The sequence below is a fragment of the Cydia fagiglandana genome, chromosome 19, assembly GCF_963556715.1.
Source record: "Cydia fagiglandana chromosome 19, ilCydFagi1.1, whole genome shotgun sequence".
Classification (NCBI taxonomy): domain Eukaryota; kingdom Metazoa; phylum Arthropoda; class Insecta; order Lepidoptera; family Tortricidae; genus Cydia; species Cydia fagiglandana.
Genome location: NC_085950.1, coordinates 15,647,796 through 15,674,549, shown reverse-complemented (window position 1 = coordinate 15,674,549; position 26,754 = coordinate 15,647,796). Strand labels below are relative to the sequence as shown.

General features: G+C 36.6%; 1 long non-coding RNA gene across 1 annotated transcript; it reads right to left on the bottom strand.

Annotated features, from left to right (window-relative positions):
- Positions 1 to 1,934: 1,934 nt before the first annotated feature.
- On the bottom strand, positions 1,935 to 22,277 carry LOC134674085 (uncharacterized). The gene is made up of 2 exons (XR_010099559.1): positions 22,152 to 22,277; positions 1,935 to 3,094 (listed from the first exon to the last, which is right to left on the bottom strand). It is a non-coding gene; the product is annotated as an uncharacterized LOC134674085 (long non-coding RNA).
- Positions 22,278 to 26,754: the final 4,477 nt, after the last annotated feature.

The window sequence follows — 26,754 nt, the reverse complement described above, 5'->3', positions numbered from 1 at the left end:
ATTTATACATGCATGCAAAATTTCAGCTCAATCGGAAACCGGGAAGTAGATCAAATTTAACTTGCAAGATTTGATTACAGACAGACAGACAACGGTCAGGTGAAACTAAATAAAAGCTTGTAAAAGATAAGTTTGTGACGTGCGTAACGACAAAATGACTGAGCTGACTTAAAAAAACCGGGCAAGTGCGAGTCGGACTCGCGCACGAAGGGTTCCGTACCATAATGCAAAAAAAAAAACAAAAAAAAAAGCAAAATAAAAAACGGTCACCCATCCAAGTACTGACCCCTCCCGACGTTGCTTAACTTTGGTCAAAAATCACGTTTGTTGTATGGGAGCCCCATTTAAATCCTTATTTTATTCTGTTTTTAGTATTTGTTGTTATAGCGGCAACAGAAATACATCATCTGTGAAAATTTCAACTGTCTAGCTATCACGGTTCGTGAGATACAGCCTGGTGACAGACGGACGGACGGACGGACGGACGGACGGACGGACGGACGGACAGCGAAGTCTTAGTAATAGGGTCCCGTTTTACCCTTTGGGTACGGAACCCTAAAAAGGAGGAGTACATAGTGTTAGGGCTTCTTTTAGTCTGTGCCTAGATCGATTTCAAATAAAACTTATTCTTATCCAGTAAAAAAGTCCAAATTACCTAATTACAACTTATTTTAAAGGCAAAATGGAAAAAATTACCACTTCCGGCAAGACTCGAACTTGCGCCTCTTGGAACACCAAAAATACCACCACACCAGCTGGGAAAGGCTTACTTTGCACTTCAAAAACTGATAGCAAAGTTGCATTTTATTCACATGTGAGGCAAAGTAATCAGATGCAAATTTTGAGTTGTTTTCTTGTTTTCTGTAAGAATTTACTTTTAAATGATGATTTTGGATGATAAATATATAGTACTCGTAACATTTATTTGGATTTGATTTGGTTTGATTTTATTTGATATTTTACATTTAATATTTGCTTTGGGTTGGTGTAGTGAAAAATATTGTGTTTCACTCGGGGGCAAAATTTGTTTAACCCTCGTGCTTTGAAACCAATTTTGGAATCTTTCGCTTGTCGGGTATCAATATTAGCACGAGGGGTTAAACAACAACTTTGCTCCCTTGTAAAACAAATAATTGTTTTCTTTTCCAGCACTGTTATTTGTAGATTAAATTACTGCCAGTGAAATCGAAATCAACTTCTATGAAGTGCGGCGCGTTGTGCCCCGGTGGCGGCGCAGTGTTCTTAGGAATATTCATACGATATTATACAATCGTTGTTTTTTATTAATTCTGACTTCTTGGCAAATATCTATAAACAATTATTTACTTATTTTTATTTTCTGCTGTCTTAGAAATTAGTACATTGTGAAACATGGGGCGTAAGTTGAATATTGCAAACGAGAGTAAGTTAAATCGCGACGGCTTGCCGGAGCGATTTATAGACTTGAGTTTGCAATATTATTACGCCCCGAGTTACACACAATGTTTTTTATCACACTTGCGATACTAAAATTAAGTATAAATACAAAAGACTGTTAATTATGGCACTAAAAACTTCATAACTTACGGTACTGACATTACTCGACTTCACAAACGCATTTAACACTGTAGACTTTGATATATTGGTAGGGGTACTAATTAGTCTTAACATATCTCCTACTGCTATTAGGTGGTTTAGTAGTTACTTGGAAGGCCGTCGGCAACGGATTAAAATAGAGGACACTCGGTCACCGTGGTACAACACGCTGGCTGGCGTCCCGCAAGGTGGCGTGTTGTCTCCCCTTCTTTTCTCCATTTTTATTAATTCTATTTCTCGTGATCTCCTTTCCTCTTATCATTTGTATGCCGACGACCTACAAATTTATTCTCAGTGTCCGATTGCTAACTTACCTTCTCTGATTCAAACCACCAACTCTGATTTAGAACGCATTCTGCACTGGAGCTCCTCCTATGGAATTAGAGTTAATCCTGCGAAGACCCAAGTCATTATTATTGGTAGCCCTATGAATATAGCAAAGGTGAATTTTGTGAGTCTGCCTCCTATCTTATTCGATGGGGTCCAGATCCCGTACTCGTCCCAAGTTAAGAATCTGGGAGTGGTCATGGATCGTACTCTTTCTTGGGGTCCGCAGCTTAATGAAGTTAGTCGTAAGATCTTTGCTGCCGTAGGATCTCTTAGGCGTCTCCGCAATTTTTTACCACTTGCCACTAAAATTGCGCTGGCTCAATCTCTTCTTCTTCCTATTCTAGACTATGCCGACATCTCTTATCTCGATCTCACCGAAGAGCAATTAAACAAACTTGAACGACTTCAAAATGTGTGCATTCGTTTCATTTTTGGGCTACGGAAATTTGACCATGTCTCCAGCTTCCGGTCTCAGCTCAGGTGGTTACCGATTCGCTTCCGACGTAATGCTCATATCCTTTCTCTTCTCTACAGCATTTTATTTATTCCCAACACTCCTGGTTACCTTAAAAAGCGGTTTAGTTTTCTTTCGTCTGTTAGGTGTTCTCAAAATCTTCTTCTTGCTCCCCCTCGGTCATCTAGTAAGTTTTACATCAAATCGTTTACTTTCCAGTCTGTGCGGATGTGGAATGCTTTGCCCATTGACATAAGGCGTGCTCAATCCTTACCCATTTTTAAAAAACGTCTAAAAGAGCACTATTTATCTCTTTCTTAGTCTTGGTCATTTAATTCATATAAGTTAATTCCCCTTTATATTTTCGCTACCTGGTCGTTACTTCTCTCGCTTGAATGCTTAGCATTTATCTATGTAGTTTATGTAGTGTATTATTGGCAGTTAAATAATTTATGTAGTTTAAGTAGTGTATGTTTCATTGTTTTTAGTCTATAATTTAAAGTAAGCGTATCATATGGATATATAGGTACATATATTTTATTTTTCTGTTGTTGTTTTGCACTGCCCAATAGCTTACTTCTTGCCACTGTTTCGCTATCTGAAGGTTGTCTGGAAGAGATCGCTTTATAGCGATAAGTCCGCCTGTTGTTACCTACTCATTTAAGTCCTGTTTTTTTTTCTATTATGTACTTTTCTTTAGTAGTGCACAATAAAGAATTTTATTATTATTTGTATCTCTTTTAAAGTCACGGGTATATACATCCCGGTCATTTGATAGGCGTGCGTGGGGATACAGATCCAACACGTAGAGGCCCTTTGGAGAAGTTTGCTGTTATGTAATACACCTGCTAGAACCCATTCACGGGTACAAATAAATACCCGTCAATCGGTCCCAACAGGCGTAGGGGCTATTGTAAATATAGTGGAGAAAAGTGCTGGTTATGGTGATGAATGTTGGCTGGTCAAAAGATTGGGCTATTGCTGAGAGGTCCGGACACCTGCCATAACAATGTTAGTACACGTTATCGAGGCAGGTGGTGACTCGCCGCTTACTAGATGGGCCCCTGAAACTGCCGTCGTAAAGACGACCAGGGGCAACACCGGTGTGAGCGACTCAGGGGTGTCGAGAGGTGTGCGCCGCTTTCTACCCAGTGGCTGTTACCAGCCACTGTGCCAACTCGCGTCTTATGCATCTTTCACTTCCACCCCTGGAGCATATAGCTCTAACGACTCCTCTCTGGACGGCCAATGAAGGCAAGCCAGAGCTGAGAGTCCTGTGGGTCCCCTTGGGGTCCACTCCGACCGACGAAGACATGCCGGAGACGGGGACCCTGACCGACTCTCGGGAGCACTCGGGTCCGTGGGGTCGTTACTCCCCAACAGCTCGGCACAAGCTGCCCTGCGGGCTTATTATTATTATGTTCGTCCTTTACATAATCTCGGGACCATGGGGTCCCGGACATTTGGAAGGCGTGCGTGGAGCCAAAGCCAACACGCAGAGGCCCCTTGTAAAAAGACAATTTACTCTAAAAGGTGATGTGACACCACCCGACGATTATCCCTGTATGCACTATAGTAATGCACCCAAGGATAAGCCCCGGTTAGTGTAGGACTATTGCAATGATAAGAAACAAAAGAAACTGGGCTATTGTGTTGAGATGTTAGTGTACTGGTAACCGGTCTATGGAAATACTATGGCACCTGCCCCAATCTATGTTTAAAAACACGAAAAAATGGACAGGTGGTGACTCGCCAACTCACAATATGGGTCCCCGAAAACGGCCGCTCGCACAGAGCGACAAGGGGACAACATCACGTGAGCGGCTCAGGGCGTGGAGAGGTGTGCACCGCTTTCTACCCAGTGGCTGTAAGCAGCCACTGTGCCAACTCGCGTCTTAGGCATGTTTCACTTCCGCCCTGCGAGCATATAGCTCTGACACCCCACTCTAGACGGCCGGTTAAGGCAAGCCAGAGGTGAGAGTCCTGCGGCCCCTGCTCAGTGTTCACTCCAGCCGGCCAATTAAGGCAAGCCGGAGAGAGGGGCCTGACCGACTCTCGGGGGTATGGGACCCAAGGGACGTCACTTCCCATTATAACTCCCTAGGGAGATCGCTTTTTCTATAACTCCCGCTAAACCTGCGTGCAATTCCACATTTACTGAGCGAGTCCGATTGGCGGTGGGCGATTTCCGAATAGGTGATGTGAAAAAAAAAATGTGTGCAACGGTACATAATATTATAATTATGTATCTGTTGCACAAAGTACAGTCATCAGCAATAGTATCTTACACAACTAGGGCCGCAAAAATATATGACGCGCTCTTATTGCGCTCCAAATAAGAACGTGTCACATATTTTTGCGGCCCTAGTTGTGTAAGATACTATTGCTGATGACCGTACTATTGAATTTCCACAATTTATTTGTAATTACTTGCCTCCTCGTAAATTTATCCCTATTAGATTTATTTTTTTATTTATTGAACAATAAGCAAATTAATCTACGTTATTATAACAAGACCCATCGTGGGCAAAACCTTGAGGAGGTTTGTGTGTTTAAATAATGATGCTAATTTACCTACCATTCGAAATCCAAAATAAATAAACCATTGTATTATTATAATGGTTTGGTTAGGCGGCGCATTCCACTGAAAAGATCTTTAGCCCCGATCCAAAATTTAAGCAGAGAATGGCCTCCGTATTGTTAGACTTAATAGGATACTTATTTTGCGATGATAAACGTAGGAATGAGGTTATTTGTCAAGTCTGTGAGCTGACGGGTAAAAAGTACAGCTGCCGTCATTCGATATAATTTTGTTGAGAGGAGCGTTAAGTCAGTATAATGGATAGAACGTGAACTGACGCCGAAAAACGGGATTAATATCGCCAACAGCTCATCACGTTTAAATAGGTCGGCATCGTGCCTAAACCACAGTGAATATTGTTCGGGCATCTTTTTACAAATCGACAATTATAAATACATTAGATAGGGCGTCTCTTACAAAGTTAATTATTTTTTTAAATCATAATAGTTAAGTACCTACTTATATATGAACAAGTTGAGAGTAAAATCCTGTCGTGCCAATGATTGATTTACTTAAACCATGGATTTTCCCTCCAAACAAACCGGCCAAAAGCGAGTACAAGCGAGCACAGCTCGAGGATTCTTTAAGGGAATAAGTTTGCCATTAGTTTTTATTTTTAATGTGCAATTCTCGTAAATTAAAAAAATCAACGGGTTGCACTCCGGGAGTGCCGACAGAAGTGAAACCTCAATGACTAGTCCAAAATGTCTGCAGCACTATGTATAATTGACCCGTCCTCCTTTCTATTGAAAAACTTTAGTTCCAAAATTGCTGGCCAGTGAGCTTAAATTTGTAGCGTTAATTGTTTACAATTCGAATAGAAATTGTAAAGTTACCTTGCAGCCCTCGCATCTAAATATATTTGGTCATGATATTTTGAGTTTTATTCACCAGTACTAGAGTTCACTTTTATTAGCGATTTCATCAAGATGTAGCTTTATTAAATTATATTTGAGTGATATAAAGTTAGAATGTAACTGTGAGATCCTCGTATTTCAGGCCGTACACGATTAGAACATTGAGCTTTAGTGCTTAATATAAAAGTCCAGTTTTAAATAATTGACCTGATTATGATACCTACGTTATGACTAAAGTTCTTTGGTGAATAACATTGTCCGTGACACATGACGTCAGCGTTACGTTACGCGTTACGCTGAATCGAGTTTATAATTTTTTCCCCACCTCAAAAAGTGCTCAGCGCTGCTAAAGAAGTTTTCACTTCAACAAACCCTTTAGGCCTAAACTGGGAAAGGCAAAAAATGCGAGTCCAATTCGTACTCTGAATTGAATTTTCTCAAAACTGTTTTAGCCGAAATAGAAAATAAGATACACCATGAGAAGATTTCAATTATCTGTGTATCCAGACGACGAATAGCGTTGCGATTGTTACCTTTCAGGAATGAAACGTTTATTTTCATTGCTGACTCTACTTTACGTCCGCAAATGAAGTAAAATCGCGGACAAATATAAAGTTGGACAAATATAATATGGAAAGCATCGCTATTTAGTGCATTATTTATCTACATAACCTTTGCCTAGTCTAGCCTTTACATAGTCCATGCATAAGTACCTATACATATATATAATGCATAACATACCGTCTTCCTTCCGTACCGTGTAAATATCACAAATTGGCAGCATTCTTGCAATAACCCTATTTCCCTTGGCATGTCCGATTAACATTCCGCAAAAAATCACTAAACACAAGGAATTTCCCAATTTGGAGGCCTGTCAGCCACAAATTCCAACAGGCGTCTGATACAAATAAATAACCGAAAAGAAAACAGAATCTCAGTAATTAACTAAGCGGCATGCCTAATAGTTCCTGAACTCTCTGTACGTGAATTTTCTTCCCTACGGTGTATCCCTATAATTGGCGGTCAAACACCTTTTAGTTACTTTCCGGTATGTTGCCCGGGCCCTGAAACTAACGATGAGGATACAAAACGTACGCCACACCAAACCTAGCCACGTGCATAACTGCTTACACACCTACGTACAAACGAAAACCGATCAAGAGTTAGAACGAGAAGAGTTACTAATTGCGAATGTTTCGCATGTTCCTTAAGAGTCACACGACCCGCCGCCGCTTTAAATTTGATGTCAGGCTTTCATTTTAAAACAATATTTTGAAATAATATAAAATTTTACATGAACATTTATGTAACATGCTAAAAATTGTTATAAGTATCTACAAAGAAAATAAAATTTATAATAGTCATTTATACTCTAGTTTTAGGGTTCAGCAGTCAACTAGGAACCCTTATAGTTTCGCCATGTCGATCAGTCCGTCCGTCCGAGGTTTTGCTCCGTGATCGTTAGTGCAAGAAAGCTGCAATTTGTGATGGATTAATAAATCATGCATGGTGACAGGACGGTTAAATAAAAAGTATAAAACATTTTTTAGGGTACCTCCCATAATTATAAAAAAAAAAATACTCTATGTACCAGATAGGTAAGTGTTCATACTAAGGTTCATGTAATTTAAGAGTTTCGTTTTAAGATGAAGATAACTTCATGGGGATAACTTATTCGTGGTGGATTTAGCATTTTTAGAGAGTACCTAGGTACATGCAGATATATGTAAGGTAGGTATACAAGTTATTAGTCGACGGGTATCCTTTTAATATTCGCTTCAGTACAATAACGGGCCACACCCCGTGTGGTTAACTTCCGTTGGCTGCTTCAATTCGCCTTATTGCTTTGATGTTAGAGATCGTGTAATTAGCAACAGTGTCGATTAGCACAAGGATCTACTGCGCTGGCCATTCAGCGACGGAAATACGAGAAAACAAATACTGGCACCAAATTTAGGAGGATTATGGCGGGATCAATTACACTTGATTTATGGGATATGACGCAGTTTCGGGTATAAATCGTAGGCAATTTGCCTGAGGCCGTAGTAACATATTATCAGGCGTCAAACGTTACAAACTAACAACTAGCATAGCCAGTGGCAGTGAAACATGACTCACATTCAAATAACTTTATTTTGGATGAAATATGGTACAAAAGATGACAACAACTACTTTAAATATTCTATGCAGAAATTTTAATATCATACCATACTTATGTATGGCACCTTAATAACAAATCAGCCCAATTGTTAAAAATAGCAACGAAAAATTGTCAAAAATTGTAAATTTCCATGAATATAATATATTCTCGGTATTTTTTCTGCACGTTTATTGCCAAACATTAGTTTTGATCGAGACAAGCAGTGACGTAAATGATTCGGTTAAATTGTGTTCTAATGTATGGGGAAGACAAACTAATTATAGCCAGCCTTTTATGAATGTAGTATGATACCTTAGGGTATGGTGCTTTACGCACACTAGCGTCCCTTCCCCTCCCCCTGATGCAACCCAAATGTTAAATGAAACAGTCGTCAATAGTTCCTAATATGAACGGGAACTTTCTAAGTTAAAACTTGCTGGACAATTTTGTCATGAATGTTCCCAGAAATTGCGGAAATTTGGAGAACGATCTACAACTTGTACAATGCTAGGCCGAAAAGTTGGAGACATATTATCTGATAATAGCTTTACGGCCACTTGCACTAATCCCGGGTTAGCCACTAACTACGAATTAAGCGTTAACACTGGCATAAATTGTGCTGGTAACTCCGGGTTTAACCGGGTAACCCCGAGTTATTGGCTAACTGTGGATGGCTCAAATGGCCCTGAATGACAATCTTGATGTTTTAAATATCCAGTAGGTAAGGTGAGAAGCGGTTACCCGACGATTGTACTATAGAACTATTTTAAGATCACCTCTGCCACACAGATCTACATAAATCACGGTACCTTTTACATGCAAATGGTTCAAGTAAGCAATAATGTTTGTTTTCACTCGCATTCCTCCGTTTTTAGGATTCAGTCTTACTAACAAAAGACCACAGCTTTAATAAATACTGTTGTGATTAAACTTTAATAAATACTGTGTAGTGTTGTGTCTTTGCCGATTAAGAAGGTTGGAATACTATGAATAACCCAGCCAAGATGACAATTGCTGGTAGAAAATGCCAATCGTATTATGCTGACCGCCATAAAATCTAAATAATTTATGGAGATAGTCACGTGACTTATCTTAACTTCAGTCATCCCGATATTTTTTTCTTTTTGTTTCAATTGTCATGTTGGTTATATTATAGATATCACTTTTTATGTTGATTATAAAATGAATACCGTTTAATTTGGCTGGCGTCCTTTATACTTTCTCACCCAGTAGTTCATTCCGTCAATTCTCATAAACCTTGGACCTCGTCCGGTGCTGCCCATACGTTTATTCAATGACACGGAAAAAGGCACTGTTCGCTCGGAATACGGTCCCTTACATTAAATTTGATTAAATTGCCGTTGTCTGCTTTAGACTCGTACCTAACTACCTATTCATCTCACTCACATATTATCTTAGTATCGGCCCTATTTACAGTTTGTCTTAGGTTTAACAGATATGTAATTCCAATATTTGACAGTCCGTCTGGCACCTGTATTGCTTGGACTTTAGATTACAGGTGATAATTAATATTAGGATAGAGTCGAGTACTGGGACATGTACCTACTTACATTATGCCTATGTATTTAGTGAAGGCGGTAGTGCCTAAAGGGTTATTTGCAATGTTTACCCATATCTCCGTTAACATTTTGCTTGGACGTCAGTCATTCGCAATCCGCGCAGCTGGTGCGCCCCTGCTGAAAAGTCGGATAAAGTACATTTTGTGATATGTATAATATCGCGTTAGATCCGTCTAAATCACAAATATGTGTACAAAATGTGATGTGAACTTAATGTTAAATAATGTCTATTAATCGCAATAACTACACGGCTTTGTACCAGAAAAAAGAAAATCGAAATTTCTTTATCTGTCATCTGCTCTATTACTCAAATATACGTAAGAGCGATAAAGGGGCAGATAAAGAAATTTCAATTCTCGTTGTTTTCTCGTCGTCGATTTCGATCGTTTTTTCGCGGTAGGGCCTCTGGCCTTCTCTCACAGGTCATGCTAGGTGTAATTTGGGACCATTTCACGTTTTTTATTCAATACAGAACCACATTCTGCGAAAAACGTTCGTACATGCCTAAGGTAAACGCAGCTATCAACGCCCCACCAAAAATCAGCAGGTATAGCCGACCTATTGAACTAATTAGATATGTTTTCGTTGCCTGAACTATTTCAGCGGTAGGTAGGTAAACTTCCAGAAACGTTTGTTCCTTGAGTATCGGGTAGTTTTACGTTAGCTTGAGTGGTAGTCCGAAAAAAAGATGAAATACGCCAATTAAGCCGCGGGAGGCGTGTACGCAAGTCTTGTCATACTGGCGCTAGTACCTTCAAGTAAGTACGTGACTTTTCTGTTTAAGACATTTATTTTAACAATTGACTCCTATACTTTACCATTATATTACTAAATGTGTTCTTTCTATTGTAAATTTTTGATTTTGTATAACAATTTATTAAAAAAAAGTCATTTACAACCATAAAACATGAAATTCTAATTGGACGGTAATAGCTTCATTACTTTTAGTTGTAGCAGCTATCAACGACCCGTAAGTCGGTAATGACCATAACATAAGGTTTAGTTTTTCTTCTTTTTATAATATTATATCATAACAAAACAATTATTTTAATGGACCCGTTTAAATCTCAATAATTATTCTTTTTAAAAATCTATTACCGACATACACGTTATTATTTAGTTTTCTTCTTTCAACGTTGTAAAATTACGCAAAGTTGTGATATTTTTGGAGGACCGATGTTAAGTAGTAACAAGATTCATTAATATGTAACTTTTTATTAGTTAAAACTGCGTGTACTAGCACTAGCTTATATTTTTTAAGTTACATAATCACAGGGTTTTGTAGTCACAAGGACAATTAATTTAAAAAAAAAATTAGCAGATAAGTGGTACTATTTTTATTTATTTTAAATAAAAAATAGAATAATATATAGAAGTAATTATTTACATTTTTATTTTGTTTCACCACACCCAGCCTATACCAGCAACCACGCATATGGTTATATGCGTCTCACTGCTGGGCACATACCTTCTCTTATACACGATCGGAATTAGCAGCTTTAGAATCGTTAATAACTTCACAGCCGTTTTTATGGGTCGGTAATAGTAACAATTGACTCAGTAACTTTATAAATTATTTTTTACATCTTAATCCTTTATTCTTATATAGGCAACTTAGTAATTACCTTTTACAAACATGATATTAGCATATAAAAATGGAAAAGTGAATTTGAGGGCAAGCTGTATACTTAAAAACTATGGTCGAATTTAAAACTGCCTTAAGGGGGGCGTTAATACCTTCATTTACCTTACTTTGTGAAATAAAGAGAGGTGACTCAGTCGACTAACATTTGGTAAGACTATTTTTTATAAACCCGCGTTGTTTCGTAACAGTTTAATATAAACATTTTCTACTTGACTACGTATTTAATGCTGTTTTAACAGCTTTAACGACTTTTTCGAGCGAAAGCAAATTGAATGCTTGTAATGTTCTGCATATGACCTATAGGCATATCTCTTTTTCTTTAGCTGTTACAGAATGATAGATACATTTGACGCACTTTCAGATCAGCTACATTTGATGCTGACTGTACAGTGGGCTTAGCCAAGGTGACAGTTGTTAAAGAAAATGCCAATCCAAACTTAAGTAATGTATGGAAATAGTCATCTGTCATCCCGATACGTCGTTTGTTTATCGTCGCTTTTCGTTTGTCGTCTGCCGATTTACATATGATTGGCATATTGGCTAGCCCAGGTATGTATTACAGATTATTCTAAGTAAATACTGTAGTAAATCTTTTTGCAAACACAAGGTCCACCGAGGGCCAGTTAAAAGAGTTGCTCTTAATACTTGTGTTCTTCGTAAAAAAATCCTATTTCTAGCTCGAGTAATCCGAGTTGGTAAAAAGTTAGTTACAATTGTTCGGTACGCCTCACATCTGTGGTTGAAGGTTGGAAAAATTATATTCGAATCCACAATATGTACGTAAGGCAACGATCACACGTATGATGCGCGGGATATGTGTTTCGAATACGGTTTTGTATGTGTAACGTCCAGGCTCCGTTGTGTACTGGGTGATTAAATGAAACAACTGTTATCACTCGTGCACTCCGCCAGCCACCCGCTCGCCATGACACTTCTCCACCGAGTGAAACTAGCGGGTAGTTGCGTCGTACTGTTTATTGTGTAATCGTCACATCTCTCCCTTTTTATAATGATTTATTTATTTTACTGTATATATTTATCATGCAACAGTAGTTCAGTTTATCTTATTATTTTATACTCGCTAGGTTAATTTATTTTTCCAATCTAGGTATACTACAACCGGTTCGGAAAGGTTAACCTCAGACCCGAGAAGAACCGGCGTAAGAAACTCGGCGAGGTGTGGATGTATTCATTTTACAACAGTTAAATAATAAATATTTTTCAACACTAGCAAGCCTTTAAATCTGTAAAACTATTATTTTACTTTTACAATTTCTTCTTAGGTGTCAGTCCCTCTCCTTCTCCTATTTGCAGTTTTGAGTTTTTTTTATTCAATTGCTTATAACTCAAAGATTTACTTTAAACGCCTTAATTACTGCATTTTCCTTTTGATGCTTACACATTTCCAGGTATTTCCATTAGCATACAATATAATATTTTACTAATTAATACCTATTTCATAATTTAGGTACAATAACATTGTAAACTTGCCAAGCGTTACATTAGTTACTTATTGGCAATAACTGATTGACTCAGTTTTACTTGTCTTGTATGATGTTAATATGTATAATGCAATTTAAAATACTTGTAGATAATCCAAGGTCAAATAAAGTAGGAATGCTACATTCGTTGTAGAGGTACCACGACAAGTATGATTAGTTTTACTTGTGAATAGGTTAAGCAAACAATAATCTATATAAATAGATTTATATATTATTAATTTGTTAGGTACCTACTAAGATTCACCTGCCTATTTGACCATTATTATTACTTATTGCATTGCATACCTACATATCTAACTATCGTTCTTTAACTATAATACTTGAATAATATAATCTTGACATCAATTAATCCAAATATTTATTTTATTCATTTTATTGCTCAAAAAGTAACACAGCAAATATAATATCGGATGTAATATTATTCTAGCAACTTACTTATGAGAAGAATCATGATTACAATTTATGTTATGAAAATAACGTAACACCTTACTAATTGAAAGCTGATTTTTCAATTGAATTGTGACCAGTAAGTATTGTATTATTATTTCCACAATAATTACTGTCAGACTGTCACATAAATATTATTATTTGTACTTATACACTTTTTCTTCGGTTTATTTCAACAACTTGCAACAAATTTTATAAACCTGAAACATAGGTATACACCTTGTATGTCTGCTTTCTATATCCTGCCATTGGTAAGTATGTCATTTAACTTTAATAAACATCTTCCAACGAACCAATGGAATTGCATTATTCTAACCATGATCCCATGAAATACTATGAGTACACCAGAGTATACTTCGAATGTTCAGGCCGCGTAGCCAAGATGCCAATCGCTCACGCTCCGTAGCGATCGAAACGCAACTGTCACTGTCGCACTAATTTGGAAGAGTGATAGAGAGACATAAAGCTTTTCGTTGTCGAAGCGATAGTGATTATTATAACCCTGGCTAGGCCGGCAGGTACTTTACCATTTTATCGTTACGGTTAACGTTTCTAAATGATAAGACCTAGGTTTTTTTTTTGTCTTTTGAGTCTTAGCGCTTAATTAGTACAATAAATGTGTACTCTTGGGTAGATTAATGAAGTGGTTCAAGCTACAACTTTAATCTACTAGTTTTACTTAATTAGTTAGCCTCAACAAATTAAACATCAATCAGGCAAACTGTCATTGAGAGCGACCAAAATCACGGTTAGTTCGAATACTTATTGTTTTTATTTTATAATGTGTAGGTTACACCTACACACAGTATTTACTTATTAGATTGTTTCTGCTTTGTTTTAATGTATCGGTTCTGAGACTATGTATGATTTCCATGTATGTATTGTCTCAACCGCATACCTAAGCGTTTTAGCATCCTTAGTTATTGTAAGTTTATGCATGTGACAGAAATAAGGAAATATAATATTTTCCGGTAAAGTGCCTTTTAAATTACACTTAATTATACCTATAATTAGTCATCACATCACACACATTACTCATCTTCATCTGAGTAGGTGTACCTACTACCTAGGTAGTTAAAAATTGACTTCGTCATCTATACTGTTCACCGACAAAAGTCGTATGTCTATTTACAAGACATTAGGTTAACCGCTGACCACTAGAGTTTTGCTGTTAGTACCTAAGTCATGGTTGCCTTGGGTAGCTATAGTTTCGTAGTTTAGTTAAGTAAGCAGTGCTTCCTCACCGTGTAAGGCTCCCCGCATCGCCACTTCGTTTTTACAGCATTGACTTTAGGTACTACATGACATGATGTATTATGACAGGTCCAGCGTCTATTTACGTACCTGTTGTACTTGGGTTTGTAATTGAGCTTTGTCCTGATTATTATTCTATAGAATCATGTATTCCGGGTCTAAAATAGATTGGGATTGGGGTTTATTATATGAAATCTGGGTCATATACGATTTTGAAGAATTGTATATCCTCATCTATTTATAGGTTTTATTTGGGCAGTTTAGGCATGCCTCTGTGTTCCACAATTTCCACGGCTACCTACGCATCATGCATTATTACTATTATCCTGGTCACCTGCTTGTTTCTCATAAACTATAATTTATTTTAACCTGTCTTCTAACTGTTCCAACAGGATTGCTACAAAAATCTTTTACCGGAATACCCTCTAAGTCGTCGTATAATATATTTTAATATATTATACGACTTTGTTGACTTTGTTCGTTTTTTATTTAAGCTGATACATCAAGTTCTTACCCATACGAACATCTGTAAAATGCAGTAAATTTATGATACGGGTATAAGTTAGAAGAAGGTTAAATTGTAATACTTTAGGTACCGAAAATATTTTCCAACTGGCGTAGTTATTATTATTATTTTTTTTTTTTAATTGAAAATTTACCCTGAATCTACATTAGTAGATCTGATATGCCTATTCCCGAGGCCATACATCTATACCTACGCCTTAAGTTAACTGGGACAGTAGGCAGAGGCACTAACTTTACTGCTTAGTATATAATTCCGAATTCAATGAATACATTACATAATAGGAGGTCACTCTATACTGACATAATGTCAGTTTATGACTATTTTGCCTCCCTATTAAGTTTTGGCGGCTAAAGAATCCGTCTAATCGACCTAACCCAGGATCCTGTCGTTAGTACCAACCAACACTATATCGCGTCAGTTTACTATTAAGTACTAATTTGGACGAACTATAACATAAGGTCCTATTGTTAGTACCAACCACCACTATCGCGTCTACTAGACTAGTTACTAGGTAGGTACATTTGACTCTTAGGTTTGTTAGTACCAGTTGAACATTCAACTTACTAATTATTCTCTGTTTGTATCGTAGATAAGTGTTATGATTTCGCTTATCATTTCTTTTGTTCTTCTAGTACTAGTTGAACATTCAACCTACTACTCTTTATTTTGCTAGTACCAGTTGAACATTTCAACCTACCAATGATTTGGTTTGCTAGTACCAGTTGAAAGTTCCAACCTACTAATTATTTTGGTTTGCTAGTACCAGTTGAAAGTTTCAACCTACTAATTATTTGTTTTGCTAGTACCAGTTGAAAGTTTCAACCTACTAATTATTTGTTTTGCTAGTACCAGTTGAAGATTTCAACCTACTAATTTTTGTTTTGCTAGTACCAGTTGAAAGTTTCAACCTACTAATTATTTGTTTTGCTAGTACCAGTTGAAGATTTCAACCTACTAATTTTTGTTTAGCTAGTACCAGTTGAAAGTTTCAACCTACTAATTATTTGTTGTGCTAGTACCGGTTGAACTTTCCAACCTACTAATTATTTGTTTTGCTAGTACCGGTTGAACGCTCCAACCTACTAATTATTTGTTTTGCTAGTACCGGCTGAACGTTTCAACCTACTAATTATTTGTTTTGCTAGTACCGGTTGATCGTTCCAACCTACTAATTATTTGTTTGCTAGTACCGGTTGAACGTTTCAACCTACTAATTGTTTGTTTTGCTAGTACCGGTTGAACGTTTCAACCTACTAATTATTACTTATACCAACTGCAGCATAGATGTAATGTACAGTTTACTTCTTGCAATTTATTTTCCTTGTTAGTCCGACTCCGACTTACTACTCAATTCATTTGATGCTGAGTTTACGTGTCTACTCCTACAGTAAAACAATGACAAAGCCCTCGGCATTCATCAGTCTAAGTACGCTATCTATAGTTCTTGACTTACTTGACATCGTAACGGTCCTTGAAAATTTAACTGGTCCGTTACCTGCTAGCATTGTTTATTATCATAATCAGCACATACCTATGTATATAAAAATACATGTTAAGTCGACACCAAGTTAACATCGATTCATACCCATATCGTGCTATAAATAGCATTTCAATTGATTATAACTGGTTATTTTAACCGAACACTATTTCTTTTAGGACATAAGGTCCATAAAAAGTATACAACTATACCGACTTAATATGCTGGTTTCTCTATACGTTCCCTCATGTAAAAATATCGTAGTACTTAATTACACGACTAAGTAGGTCGGTATATTTTAAGTATGAACGGTAAATACACAACTCATAATAATCGTGATTTCCGCGAATGTAGTTTGATTATTTACCCTTTATATCATATGAATTCTAATATACAATTTTGAGTCAGAAAATAAACAATGTACCATCTGTATTTGTAACACGCAAACTATCAGCATATTCGTATCTGTCATTTCATGGAAAAATTCATGGCTAATAAATACATCGGTGCCACATCATAGGAATAATGTAAAATGAGTACCTACATTATTTATTTTTTTAGTGACCCCAATTATTGATCTATCTTGCATTGATTACACTTTTGGATTTACATTTGGTAACCAGGCTCACGCACAGTACCCATTGTCAAAGAGTGTAATAAGCACGCGTATATTTCTTCTTTGCTTAGTAAACATTCCTCCCGAGCTACGTACCATCAAGTATTTACTCAATAATAGTTGTAAAGTTAACCACTGTTCTTATGTAAAACAGTTGACAAAATCAACTGTGCATATACATAATTGTTTTTATTAACATTGATTGTAAACAAAGCTATAAAATTAGGTATAGGTACTAGATCTACGTTTTTATAGTAATATTTAAATTCTGCATTAGTTCCTTTAATACTCCTCTTACGTGAGTTTGGAATTTCATAACCTACTTACGTAAGTACCGCCTAACAAAATCGTTGCAGTTTTAATATTTTCGTATTATGTACAACCGTACGTCACTCATTACACTGAATATCACCTCGCCCAAAATTTTGTATTACCTGAATACAATCGGCAGCTCGGGAGGAAATGGACAAATACGGTAGCTATTAGGTTTGGATTTCCATACCTTGGGTTTGTTTCTTCTTTTTTTTTTTCGCCACCGTTACCTTTCCTTTCCGTAATTTTTGTAATATCCCATCCTCGTCGCCATCTGTAACGTCCAGGCTCCGTTGTGTACTGGGTGATTAAATGAAACAACTGTTATCACTCGTGCACTCCGCCAGCCACCCGCTCGCCATGACACTTCTCCACCGAGTGAAACTAGCGGGTAGTTGCGTCGTACTGTTTATTGTGTAATCGTCACATCATGTGTCTATATTGGCATGTTTTACAGTCCAAACGGAGTCAACCTATTTTTTTTATTCAATGATTCAATAACTCTTATTAATTTAAGTTTAATAGCCACGTACCTAACTGTGTTCTAACTGTGAGTCTTTTATAAATAGCAAGATGAAACTATAGAATACTTATTTTATTTGCAACGTCCCTCGCGCGTTCGAAATTATGTATTATTTGAATGTAGGTAGGTGTTAATAAGCTAGGTTTTTTTTGGCGGTTCGCCATATATTTTTGAGATACCACCAACATAACTTACAAAACGTGGTGAAATCCGCCTATCAATCAGCCACGCAGACAATATGGCACCTCTAATTCGTATCTGAATTAGGTACTTCAATATAGCTCAGCCCATTACTGCCAGAAAATTGCGGTTTATTTGGCAATTTCCCAACATTTTCATTGAAACAATCGAAATTAAACGTAGTAAAAACGCCGATTTACACGACCATGCGGATAAAACTAGGTCTTCCGTCTGCACTTCTTCAATTGTTACAGAAACTATAATATGTTAAATATGAGATTCGACGGGGCCTCATACGATAGTACTTAGTATCCAAAATACTGTCTGCTCTCTGTCTGGCCTACAACTCAAAAGGTACCTTTTACTAATCACTTGTTTGCTACTACTTACGGCAATGCTGGTTGACTGCTGCCTTCGACAAAAACACGACTCCAGGGGTTACACATTCAATATCTAAAGAAATTGGGTACCGAGCCGCCGTCATCATTTCCCGCGAAAATGTGGGCGGCGCGGCAATATATTATCGTCAGATCAAGAAATAAACACTGCTTAGGTGAGGCACTCATTTACAAATGTCAATAACAAATCTGACCAATTTCAAATCTAGAATATATAAATTGGAAAATATAGGAACGCACTTCCTGGTAATGTTTTTTTTCCTTACTTGATCGAGTAAACGTAACCGAAATTTAAAATTAATAGAAATAATATATTATTATGATATATGTAATTCTGTATAGTGGTATCCTAATAACCTACGGTTTTTGGCACGGGTCGGCCTGTATGACTTGACATTATGCAAAAGGTAAAAATCAAATATGGAGCGGGTTCCGTCAAATTGTATGCCACTCCTCCGGATTTGCTGGAGCTGAAATTCTATTCAAGCAGAAGAGCTTTGGCTTTTACGTCTTCACAAGGTAATACATACATGTAAGTGCTTATACACAATTGAAACGATTTGTAAATTATTCGTAGCGAAACCATTTTACCTTTTACATAAATATATTCTCGGAACATTTTAACGATTGAGAGAAAAGTTTGAAAAAACGAAGTGCTTTTAAAGATTCCTGAAAACGAAATAGGTACCTAATAGGTAAATGGAACTCTGAAAATTCCTTTTGTAACGTCGTTCCTCTTTCTGTAGGAGGTTAAATGAATTAAATGTTTTTGTCATGATGAATGAAAAGCTAAATGTAGTTACACCATGAAATTCATTAAAGTCACTGATGGGTCTTAGCATGTACATATTGATAACTACTCGTAAAGTCGGCCAAGAGCATGTCGGGCCTGCTCAGAGATGGGTTCCGTAGTTACCATTCTGCCAGAATAGACTCAACTGGGGCTAAATATTATTAAGTATCATGTACATAATCCGCATACTATGTACTAACGTTCATGGAGCAAACGACAGACGAACATGGCGAAACTATAAGGGTTCTTAGTTGACTACGGAACCCTAAAAATAAAAATGTATTCGATGGGTTGTGACATTTTTGTATACGACCATATGGTGATAACATATTATTATTGAGTTCATGATGATCATCTAGTGAATACATGTTGAAGTGAATGTAATTTTCTCTGGGAAATAAATTAATAGGTATGTCGATATATTCTAGGAGCCCGGGCCACAGGTCTCCTACTTAGTTTGGGATCCACTTGTATTGATGGGATTTACTATTGTCATTTTTTTTATAAACTGTGCAAACGTAGCGTAGCGTCACCGTTGCAGCTTGGTAAAATTATGATTTTGTAACTATGTCCTGCTGTTCACCTGTACATAAATATTAAAAATAATATCTGCACTTAAAATTGATGTAAATGAATGAATTGATGATTTACATCATGGTGACAGCGGTGCCGTATTTTATTATATATTAAAGGCTGGTTTGAGTCACCAGTCTCTTCGGAGGCGTGGGTTCGTATCCCACCGCTGTCACCATGATGTAAATGAAACGCGTATTCGATAGCAACTGATTTTATTAATCTACCCGCTAGTACATATTTTTATGAATACCCACACAACAAAAATCATATATACCTCACTCACAATGTACGCTAATATATGTATAAGGGTCATAAATGCATATTGTAATAAGATAGGCAATGCAATAACCACCGGACTGATCGATCCGTCTTCAATTAATATGATAACAATGCATTTAACTCGGGCAAACATTATTCACCTGCCTACCTGCTTACATAAAGAAACCAATATTGAACGGGTTCTATAAGGATTCCAATCGATAACCAAACGCTTAAACCCATTTAATATCACGAATCAAGTATTCGAAAGTGGTTACAGCTAAACGTATTTAAATTGCCTTACCAATTTCATTAGACTAAATAGGAGCCCATTCTGATTTTAATCTCTTGTTCTGAAACTGTGAACAGTGACATTTCATAACCAGATCACACATTAATATCAGGATCTGGCTCAAGGTTTTCATCGATTATGAACACAATATAAGAATGTTGAATGTTTATTTCCTTACCTAATGGATTTCTATGTTTAACCTATAGGGCGATTAGTGACTCCCATGTTTTCTTCAATGAATGTCGGGTTGTTAACATTTTCAGAATTTTTTTCATGTTGTAGGTAGGTATGTATCATTTTCCTATGCAGTATAATTATAGGTGGGGGTTCGTATTTATAATCGACCACAAACATGAATAAACTTGCAAACAAATACAATATATAAATACTTGATATGTATGAACCAGTTATAACTCTTAATAGGACTTGATAGGTACGTCGGAGTTGTGCAACTACTCGACAAAGGGATTTATCAGAACAGGCTATCTAGTTATCAAACTACGAGTCCCTACTTGTTAGGGTCTTTAGTCACCTATTATAACTCACAAAGTATTTCACGATACACAAAAAAAACTTAAAAAATAAAACTGTAATAATGGTAATTTATGTGACTGGTACGCAGTGAACGCCGTTTAAATATTAGGTTTATAAAACGAGCTGAAAGCTTACATGAAAACATCACACGCGTGTTTAATGCCTAATTATGTACCTACAGCTTTGTCTACATACATATTATAAGCTCTGTATGTTATGTTTAGGAACCACAATATTACAACCGCCATTGCGGCATTTGATTAAATTGTTTGCAACTGACATTTCATTTCGAATAAAACGTAATCTCGATTGGAACTAGTAATGAGGTCAAATTATATTCCTTTACACTGGTTTAAACTTCCACGAATTCTACAAATTATTAAATTGTACAACGGGACTTAATCGCGTATTTAAGATTTAAGATAAAACTACAAATTATTACTACTCGTAAACTTATTCTTTTGTTTTTAGATATGTTCAAATCACGAATGTCATTATTAAATCGATATCGACTTTTTACGCAATATCAAAATTTACACAGAATAGTTTACAAATTGCGGTTTTTAAACGCGTCATAAAGGGTTTATGATATTACTATGTGTGTAGAACTGTAGATACAACAATAAGAAGTTTCACAAAGAATATCAGAAAGGAAATACATAAATTAATAACACACATATTAAATGACTATACCAGAGTTAGAGTTAAACCAAGAAAAGTCTACAACGATTTTGATAGCGTACGCAGTGCAAGTGTTATTTATACTTCATAATTTCAGATAAGTTAGACGTTTAAAATAACACTTGCAGTGCGTGTGCTATCAAAATAATTGCAGACTTTTCTTGGTCTGACTTTAGCAAGCTCTCGATAAGTGAAGAGTGATTCTGCCTCGTGGTCATTGAGGACCGATCTTCAATGGAGGACACTTCAGACTTGCCCGGCGCCTTGAGCTGAAACGTCCGTCTTCGGGTATTTATTTTAGTAAGCAGCTAGACACGCGGCAGCGAGTCAAGCCAAGTTGAAAAGAAGAAAACCGGTGACGCAATGGCCGTGTGTTATATTACACGAACCATTTGGAGCCACTTTTGAACGTTAAGTAACTCAAAATCTATTTATTACACATGAAATGTAATATATGAAGCATTTGTAATATTCTCCAAAAAAACAGTTTTGTAATATTCTCCAAAAAACAGCTCGGTCTCCCAGATATTTAAAAGTTATAGGCGCTTAGTGGATAAATAAAAAAAACGGGTTCCACTCCGGGAGTGCCGGCAGAAGTGAAAACTCAATGACATTGTAACAGTTTTTGGATCAGGTCACGTATCCGTCTTACGAATTTTCAATCTGTCGAATCTGTCGGTCACGTGACACCTGTCGCGAGTTTAACATTTTTTTCCCATCACAAAAAGTGCACAGAGCCGCTAAAGAAGTTTTCACTTCAAAAAAATCATAAACAGACGAAAGAGGTAAGTACCCTAAAAAAAAAACAACGGGTTGCACTCCTGGAGTGCCGACAGAAATGAAAACTCAATGACTAGTACAAAATGTCTGCAGCACTATGTATAATTGACTCATCCTCCTTTCTATTGAAAAACTTTAGTCCTGAAATTGCTGGTCAGTGAGCTTGTTTAAAATTCGAAATTCAAATTTGTAGCGTTAATTGTTTAAAATTCGAATAGAAATTGTAAAGTTACCTTGCAGGCCTCGCATCTAAATATATTTGGTCATGAATCATGATATTTTGAGTGAGTTATTCACCAGTACTAGAGTTCACTTTTACTAGCGATTGCATCAAGATGTAGCTTTATTGAATTACATTTGAGTGATATAAAGTTAGAATGTAACTGTGAGATCCTCGTATTTCAACCCGTACAAGATTAGAACCTTTTTAGGGTTCCGTACCCAAAGGGTAAAACGGGGCCCTATTACTAAGACTCTGCTGTCCGTCCGTCCGTCCGTCCGTCCGTCACCAGGCTGTATCTCACGAACCGTGATAGCTAGACAGTTGATATTTTCACAGATGATGTATTTCTGTTTTTCATGTAATGTCATTGAATTTTTCTTTATTGATTTAAATACCATCTAAATGAGTGGCCATCTCAACGTTACGGTCACGTGATCGGGTTACACTATCTCGAGTTTATCATTTTTTCCCCCCCTCCTAACCCCCCCTAAATGATTTTATGACTAAAAACTTTTTTTTCTTAGAGAATTACTTATTTGTCGCGATCCAAAGTGTTTACATATTATGTATTATGTAACTGAAGGACCCATTCTAAAATTCAGTTGACTTAGACCCTATTCAGCAAACGATTTCGAATAACCGCGAGTATTTTATTTGTATTTGACATAGGTTATCTAAGTGACTATCACAAAATACGCTTGCTATTTTTAACAAAAAAATAATTTACACGGAGCGCAATAAATGGAAAAAGATTTCACTTTTCCCAGAAATAGACCAGAAGAAAATCAATTCCACGTTATAATTCAATGCTGACAGAAGTACATAATATACGGATCTTTAGCATTCAATGATGAGCACGCGTACGTTTGCAGGAAAATAAATAGGAAATATTGATCAATAGAAACTTGCTTGTATTTACTGATAATAATTCCAACGTTTTGTATTTTTGCACCATTTATGAGTTTTTACTTGAATAGCAATTGCTGGCTTTGTAAAAAGATCAAAAGCCAGCAAATGAATAACCAGCGAACGCCGTGTTACATACTTAAGTTTATGCAATGTTATTATACTTATGATATCTTCAAGCTGATATAATGGAGTCCGAAAGTTATTCCTATGAACGTTGAACTTAAACAACACAATCTCATTGAGTTTGGCTCGTTAAAACTTCAACATTTATTCAGCAAATAGGCCGCAAGGGCACTTTTACACGTCAACATTGAATTTACATACAAGCAAACATAATAACAATCATCAACAATGTTATAAAATACAACTAACTGCAATTATATACCAATACAGATACAAAAACACAGAAAAAATCTATAATATTTAGAGGTGTAAATATCTCTAGGTGTTAGAACTATAAGATTATATAGTTTATCAAATTATCCTTAGAGATGTATAGGGTCTCCAAGAGTCAAAATCCTGTGGGTATAATAACACATCCATTAAGAGAAAAGAAACATACGAGAGCAGAATGAGGCGTCTCACTGTAATTAAACTCAAAAATAAAGTTACTAAGCTCGCTTTATAATAGTTCGTGTTAACTTAAACAGACCAGTCTCCACAAACAGCACCCGTTCACGAGTATGACGCGTATCTCAGCTATCGCCTCCCTCAACTTTCATTCGAGAAAGTGGTGACCTGATCAACGACGCCACCATAAGCAATAACTTTTAAGCGAGCATGACATGTTCAAACTACTGGCCTATATTAATATTAAAATAGTAATAACATGTAGCTGTAAGACACAGCTCGCAGCATTTTGTGCTCGTATATTACATAAAAGACAGTATAGCTTCACTTAATTACTATCCTAAATTGACTTAGAGATGTAAAGGTCTCTAAGTGTCACAAACATTAATAATAAAGGTATGAACAATAAAAATAAAATAAACAAATAAATACTTAGAGATGTATAAGGTCTCCAAGTGTCCAAAACTAAAATTAAATTAAACAATATAATCAAGCGTGAACATGATTGTCTCATGTGTCAATTCTACTGGACACTAGCATGTTTAATTCTCAATGTAAAAAAAAAAATATATAACTCTTAATATACTAATGAAATCAAGCCACCAGCTTAAAGTCATCTCTATCGTTTATAAAAAAAATTACAGTGTAGTAAGCCTTACTTAACAGGGAGCGCTTAATGTGTGAATTTAATTTGTGAAGGGGTAAATTGACTTCTCACTTAAAATCGCAGTCGTCTAAATCGTGGAAACTAAAGCCAGCGATAAAGATTTGGCAAAAATTATACCTAACTATGACAGCAACGTCCGCAGCCTAACATACAAAGTAACAGAACAAGAATACAAAAGAAACGCGATAATGACAAGCGACATAACTGAACAAATACGCCTAAGACAACAGCTAAAAAACAAAGAACATAAAACCAAGGAAGAAAAAAACAAACTCTCTATGCTCTATAGAAAAATAAACAAAAATATTAAGACAAACATAGAGAAGTTCCGTTTAACTACACTAAGTAACTATCTTCAAAAAACAGGTGGTGTCAACAAAGCATACAGGAAACTTAGCAATACAAAACAAATTATGACTCAATTAAACTCTAATTCAGGCTCTACTGTAACCAGCCGCAAAGAAATATTAGAAATAGCTACAAATTTTATTAACCACATCACTTCGGGAATCAGGGGTGCTCACCATCTGTATGCAGATGATTTGCAGTTGTACACACAAGCCGATGTTATCGATATTAACTCTGCCATAGCAGCCATCAATGATGACCTGAACTTCATAGCTGATTGGTCGAATCGCTTCGGCATATCTGTAAATCCATCTAAGTGTCAGGCCATCATTGTGGGAAGCCAGCGTCAACTTCTGAATTTGGACACCGCTTCTGTATCACCAATAATGTTTGATGGTTCGTCAATACCTTTCTCGAGCCGGGTTAAGGATCTCGGTATTATAATCGACAGGCATCTATCTTGGGACGGGCAACTTTCGGAGGTTAGTCGAAAGGTCACTGGTACTTTACGCTCTCTATATCCCTTAAAAAACTTTCTCCCAATATCCACCAAAAAATTACTTGTGCAGTCGCTAATACTTCCGCTCATTGATTATGCTGACGTGTGCACAACAAACATTTCACAGTGTTCACTTAACAGGCTCGATCGCTTGCTCAATAACGGCATTCGTTTTATTTTCGGTCTACGCAAGTACGACCACATATCTCATTACCGTCGCCAGCTTAACTGGCTCCCTATTCGGCAGCGTAGGACTCTCAGAATTCTTTGTTTGCTTTTTTCGATACTGTTCGAGTCATCTGCTCCCAGTTATCTAAAATGTAGATTCAGTTTTGTAACCCCTCGCCCGGGTTGTGAACTACGTTCCTCCCGCTCTCTTAAACTTTCGGTATTTCCTCACCATAGTGGTTTTCTCTCTTCTTCCTTCACCGTACAAGCAATCCGCCTCTGGAATTCGCTCCCTCTGACGATCAGACAGGCTCCAAGCAAGTTAACTTTCAAACGTTTGCTTTATAACCACCTGCTAAGGCAGGCACAGTAGGAATTAGTAGGTAGGTAACCCTTAACCCATGTGCAATTATATGTATTTGTATATATCCTTGTTTATATATATATATATATCTATCTATGTATTTAGTGTACTCTTAGTTATAAGGTATAACATAATTATATATATATATAGTAGGTATTTAGAATGTTGATATTTTACTTCGCTCAAAAGTTACGTTTTTTTTTCTGTTTATTTCTCACTGCACCCACATGGACGCTTTTCTGTTTCGCCCTATGGTTGACTGGTAGAGAATGCCTATACCGGCATTAAGTCCGCCTGTTGTACTTTTTTGTATGTGCAATAAAGTTTAAAAACAAACAAACAAACAAATTTCTATAAAAAATTATACCAAAAAGATAAACATGATGTTACTCTCCCTGTCCAGACCCAAACCCTAGTTCAACCCAGAAATACGGACAGCGTCCCACCCTTCACAGAGAACGAAATAGAGCACTCCATAAAGAAGCTGAAAACTGAAAAAAGCCCTGGACCCGATGGCATAAACAATGAAATGATAATCGCCGGAAAGGAAGCACTTGTAAAACCACTAACTAAAATATTTAGCAAAATATTAGAACAGAAGGAGCTACCTAAACAGTGGACAATGGCTGAAATATCACTAATATACAAAAAAGGCGATGCAAAAGAAATTGCAAATTATAGACCCATCAGTCTTA